The sequence below is a fragment of the Bos grunniens genome, chromosome 3 (assembly GCF_055505025.1).
Source record: "Bos grunniens cultivar Pamir isolate PY7600 chromosome 3, Bosgru_T2T1.0, whole genome shotgun sequence".
NCBI lineage: Eukaryota > Metazoa > Chordata > Mammalia > Artiodactyla > Bovidae > Bos > Bos grunniens.
The window spans coordinates 110,430,572-110,436,594 of NC_141167.1; positions in this window are offsets into that span (position 1 = coordinate 110,430,572).

Consider the following 6,023-nt stretch of genomic DNA (forward strand, 5'->3'; position numbering starts at 1 on the left):
CAAGCTAACCCCAAGAAGGATTAACTTATAAAAGAAAGTGTCATGGTACCCTATGCATAGGCTATATGTGGGTCATGGATTATTAGAGGACTACAAGATGAGTGAGACTGATCAATTACATAGTCACAGAGTCTAGAAGAAACAGACAAATATGTTGTTCAGTAAAGACAGCTCTTCCTGGTCCTGAGGCCTCAAGGAAATTTCTTTTGTCAGTTTCCATAGAGAAGAAACTGTTTGGTTCAGGGAACAATATTCTTAGGAAAGTTCTTTCAGTAAACTTCATGAGGTTCACAGGCCTGTTGGTTTGTAGTCTCAAAGTAGGGGGAGCATATCAGTCTAAAATACATTAAAAATTAAATGGAGAAAATAACTCTATGCAGCACATAGGATCTGGTTCACCTGTGCAGTTCTTTGATGCTCTGGAAAATTCAATAGAAGATCTTACATAACCTACAGAAATGAGTAGACTGTAAGTCTTCCATAAATATTGTTTATGTAGAAATAATTTGAATCTTTTTAAGCAACAGAGACTTTTAGATTGTTACTCGAATATATACCATATGTATGACAGTTTTATATAATCTGATAAATGCAGAGTAGTAACTTTAATCAGTGGAGTTGTAGGTGGAATTTGCAATTGGCAATTTCTTGTAACTTTTGGAGATCACTCATGGCCTGTTGTTTGAATCTCAAGTTTGCTCCCAGGAGGCTGGTAGTACTTGTAGCAAGGACCAAGATTCTTCTCAAGATATAATTTGGCTCTGCTCTAATATAAAGGCACTTGTTGGCCTACCTGCAACTCTGTCCATTCCCAATGCACAGCAATTTCCACTTCAGAGAGAATACTAGACAGAACTTGAGAAAGGGAAATATTTAAAATGAGGATGAGCCTTAATTTTGATCTAAAGTGTCCTAAGTAAAACATCCATGGTCTTTGAAAAAGTGATCTATATCCAGATGACCTATTTAAGTCAAATTGTTAACTTATGTCCCTAAATTGACAGTTGAATTGCCAAATGGTGCTATATGGCAAAGACCACTGATTTTTTTCATGAAATCTATTTTGCACTTCCTCCAGAATAAATCAACTGCTTAATCATTAGCTGGACAGAATAAAATTATATATCTCACCACCTTTTTAACTGGTTGTGGTTATGTGACTGTGCTCTCAAGTCAATGCAATTTGACAACTTTTGCAAAGGGATCTGAAGTATTGGAAGGTGGTGAGTGTGCTCAGCTTTTTCCTTTCTCTTTATTGTCAGCATAATATGGGTTTGATGGATGGACCTCTGGCATCCGTTTCAGAGAATGGGATTGCCTTTGGAGTGAGGCTCAGGCATGGTAAAGGACAAAACAAAACAAAGCAAAACAAAAATACCCACCAAAAAAAAAAAAAAAAACCCTCAAAGCAAAAGAGGAAACTGGAACCAACTCTGTAACAATGAAATGACATAACAAATCTGAATTGGTTACTTCTAGTCTTTTCACAAGAGAAATTTATCTTTTTTTTTTTTAAATATCTGTATCTTTTAAAAGATATTTCTTCCATTTTAATTTTCTGTTACTTGGAGTCAAATTTGATCCTAACTAATCCAGAATGTTAGCTAAATATCAATTTAAAGTTAATAATTTTGGTTTATGAAAGGTTTACCTATAACTCTTTACTTTTTTTTCATTGTATTGACACATATGCATTATTTATTTTTTGCTAAGAGTAAATAAAAATTTTGACAATAGCACCCATGTTATTTGTATATAAGTTCATTTTTATCTATAAATTTTCTAAGGCAAGGAAGCAAATGCAATCATCATCTGAAATTTATATGAAATTGCTATTTACATGTGCACCCATGGCTGATTCATGTCTATGTACGGCAAAAACCACCACAGTATTGTAAAGTAATTATTCTCCAATTAAAAATTAATTAATTTGAAAAAAGAAATCATAGTAAACTTCTAGGAAATTGATAGAGTGAAATATTTAATAATTCATTTCAATGAGATAAATCCAAAGTACAAAAAGTAATTTTTCTACATCGAATCTACTAGGGAGGTTTAACTTACACACAAAAACCAAAGAAGATCTATAAGATACATAGAAAGTTGGGGTAAAATTTTACCATACATTCTCACTCATTTTGAATAAAATGGAAGGTTGGTGTCTGTAGTTTAGAAGAATAAATTCAATGCAGGAAAGAATTAACAAAGGCTTCTGGAACCTTTGTTGTAACTATAGAGAAAAAATTCTTGTGAAAATGAAGAATAAATTAATATATGAAAGATCATCCTTAGTCTTGCTATGTTGTTTCATGTCTAAGTGCTTTGCTGATGCTGGTTTCCCTACCCAGGCTGCATTCTATCTACCAAGGTCTATTGCGGAAACTTACATTCAACATTTAATGGTCAATGTAAATATCACCCTTTCAGTGGGACCTTAACAAGATGACAGAGTAAAAGGACCTTGAGTTCATCCCCTGTCAGGAGCACATCAAAATCACAACTAACTGCTGAACAACCATCAGTAAAAAAGACTACCGAACCTACCAAAAAAGATATTCTATATCCAAAAACATAAAGAAGAAACCCAACAAAATGGTAGGGAGGGCATCCTTGTGACATAATCAAATGCCACACTTCCCAAGTGGAAAACCTACAACCTGGAGAACAATTATATCACAGAAGTTCTCCTTCAGGATAGAGAGCATTAAGTTCCACATCAGGATGCCCAGCCTGGGGATCTGGCCTTGGGAGGAAGAGGCTCCAGAGGATTTGGTTTTGAAGGCTAGTGGGGCTTGAATGCAGGTGCTCCATAGGAAACAGAAACTTTACTCTTGAAGGGTGAATGCAAGGTCTCATGCATACCAGGACCCAAGGGAAAAAGCAATGGCTTTATAGGGGCCCAGGCCAGACCTGCCAACTGGTTTTAGAGGGTCTCATGGGGAGGTGGGGGCAGCTGTGGCCCAGTGTGGGGACAAAGACGCTGGTGGTGGAGGTACTGAAGAATATTCATCTGTGAGCTTTCCTGGAAGCCACCATTTTGGCGTTAAGACTTGGCCCCACCCAACAGCCTTTAGGTTCCATTGCTGAGATGTCTCAGGCCAAACAATCAACATGAGAGAAACACAGCTTCATCCATCAGCAGACAGGCTGCTTATAGACTTCCTGAGCCCATGGCACTTCTAGCCTTGCCGCTTGATGCAGCCCTGCCCACCAGAGGGCAAAGACTCACCTCGATTCACCAATGGGTAGGCACCAGTCCCTCCCATGAGGAAACCTGCAAAAGTGTCTAGACCAGCCTCACACACCTTAGGGCAGACATCAGAAACAAAACCCCTACAAACCAGCAACCTGCAGAACCAAGTTCTGCGAACACAGATCAGAACTTTCCTTGGCATCAGCTGGTACCTGGCCCTTGGGTGATGAAAGGATAGTGTACTTATGGAACATATAATGCATCTGTTATAGAAGACCACTTCTCCCAGGTCAAGAAACATAATTAACCTTCCACAGATATTAAAATGCAAGTAGAAATTTAGACAAAATGAGATGGAAGGAAGAATATCCTACAAATAAAAATACTCTATGCAACAAGACTCTCATTCAGATTTTACAGAAAAAGTAAAAGCATACATGCAAAATCTAAAAGAATTTGGCACCACCAAACAAGCTTTACAACAAATGCTAAAAGAACTTCTATAAGCAGAAAAGAAAAGGCCACAATTAGAAACAAAATAGTTATGAAATGGGAAACCTCACGGAAAAGGCAAACATACAGTGAAGATAGAAAATCATCTACACACAAATATTTAAACCAGTAACTGTGAGAAGGGAGGGTACAAATGCAGGATGTTTGAAATGCACTTGAAATTAAGAGATCAGCAACTTAAAACAACCGTATGTGTGTGTGTGTGTGTACATAAAATAAATGGGGGCTCTGGGGCTACTATGTCAAAACCTCATGGTAACTACAAATCAAAAATCTATAATAGACAAACACACAAAAGAAAAAGGAATCCAAATGCAACACTAAAGATAGTCATCAAATTGCAAGAGAAGAGAACTAAAGAGTAAGGTAGAAAAAAGACCTATTAAAAAAAAAAATACAAAACAGTCATCAAACTGGCAATAAAAACATACTTATTGATAATCACCTTAAATATAAGTGGATTAGATACTTCAACCAAAATTCATAGACTGGCTGAATGGATAAAAACACAAGGCCTGTATATACACAAGAGACCCACTTCAGATCTAGAGACACAAACCGACTGAAAGTGAGGACATAGAAAAAGATATTCCATGTAAATGGAAATCAGAAAGCTGGAGTAGCAATACTTAGATAAAATAGACTTTAAAATAAAGACTATTACAAGAGACAAAGAATGACACTGCATAAGCGCCGAAGAATTGATGCTTTTGAACTGTGGTGTTGGAGAAGACTCTTAAGAGTCCCATGGACTGCAAGGAGATCCAACCAGTTCATTCTGAAGGAGATCAGCCCTGGGATTTCTTTGGAAGGAATGATGCTAAAGCTGAAACTCTAGTACTTTGGCCACCTCATGCGAAGAGTTGACTCGTTGGAAAAGACTCTGATGCTGGGAGGGATTGGAGGCAGGAGGAGAAGGGGACGACAGAGGATGAGATGGCTGGATGGCATCACTGACTCGATGGACGTGAGTCTGAGTGAACTCCAGAAGTTGGTGATGGACAGGGAGGCCTAGCATGCTGCAATTCATGGGGTCGTGAAGAGTCGGACACGACTGAGCAACTGAACTGAACTGAATGATCAAGGAATCAATCCAAGAAGAAGATATAGCAATTGCAAATATATATCTACCCAGCATAGGTGCACCACAATATATGAGGCAAATATTAACAGACCTAAAAGGAGAAATTGGCAGTAACATAATAATAGTGGGTGACATTAACATGCTTTGCCCATTAATAGACAGAGCATCCAGACAGAAAGGAGATACATGCCTTAAAGAGCATATTAGAATAGATAGACTCTACTGATATTTATTGAGCATTCTATCCAAAAGCAGCAGAATACACTTTCTTCTCAAGAGCACATGGAACATTCTCCAGGACTGATCACATGCTGGGCCATGAAACAAACCTCAGTAAAGCTAAGAAAATTGAAATCATATCAAGGATCTTTTCTGATTGCTATAAAAATAATTGATCACAATGCTATGAGATTAGAAATCAACTACAAAAAGAATCCCTACAAAAACACAGGCACGTGGACACTAAACAAAGGGCATCTAAACAACCAATGAAATCAAAAAGAAATTCAAAAAGTTTCTAAAGACAAAGGAAAATAAGAACTTGATGACATAAAACCTATCAGTTCAGTTCAGTTCAGTTCAGTTGCTCAGTTATGTCTGACTCTTTGCGACTCCATGAATCGAGCATGCCAGGCCTCCCTGTCCATCACCAACTCCTGGAGTTCACTCAAACTCACATCCATTGAGTCTGTGATGCCATCCAGCCATCTCATCCTCTGTGGTCCCCTTCTCCTCCTGCCCCCAATCCCTCCAGCATCAGAGCCTTTTCCAATGAGTCAACTCTTTGCGTGAGGTGGCCAAAGTATTGGAATTTCAGCTTCAACATCAGTCCTTCCAATGAACACCCAGGACTGATCTCCTTTAGGATGGACTAGTTGGATCTCCTTGAAGTCCAAGGGATTCTCAAGAATCTTCTCCAACACCACAGTTCAAAAGCATCAATTCTTTGGGGCTCAGCTTTCTTTATAGTCCAAATCTCACATCCATACATGACCACTGGAAAAACCATAGCCTTGACTAGACAGACCTTTGTTGGCAAAGTAATGTCTACAGAGTTACAAACTTAACATCCAGAATGAGTGTTTTTATTCTTTGTAAAAATTTACCAACAGTCGTTTGACCCGTGCTTACTTTATTCTTATCATATAATTTATAAAATATTTTTTCTATGCCTTGGTGAATTTTCATAATTCTTTCTAAGTTTGAATCAGGTTCCAACATTTTATACTTGTT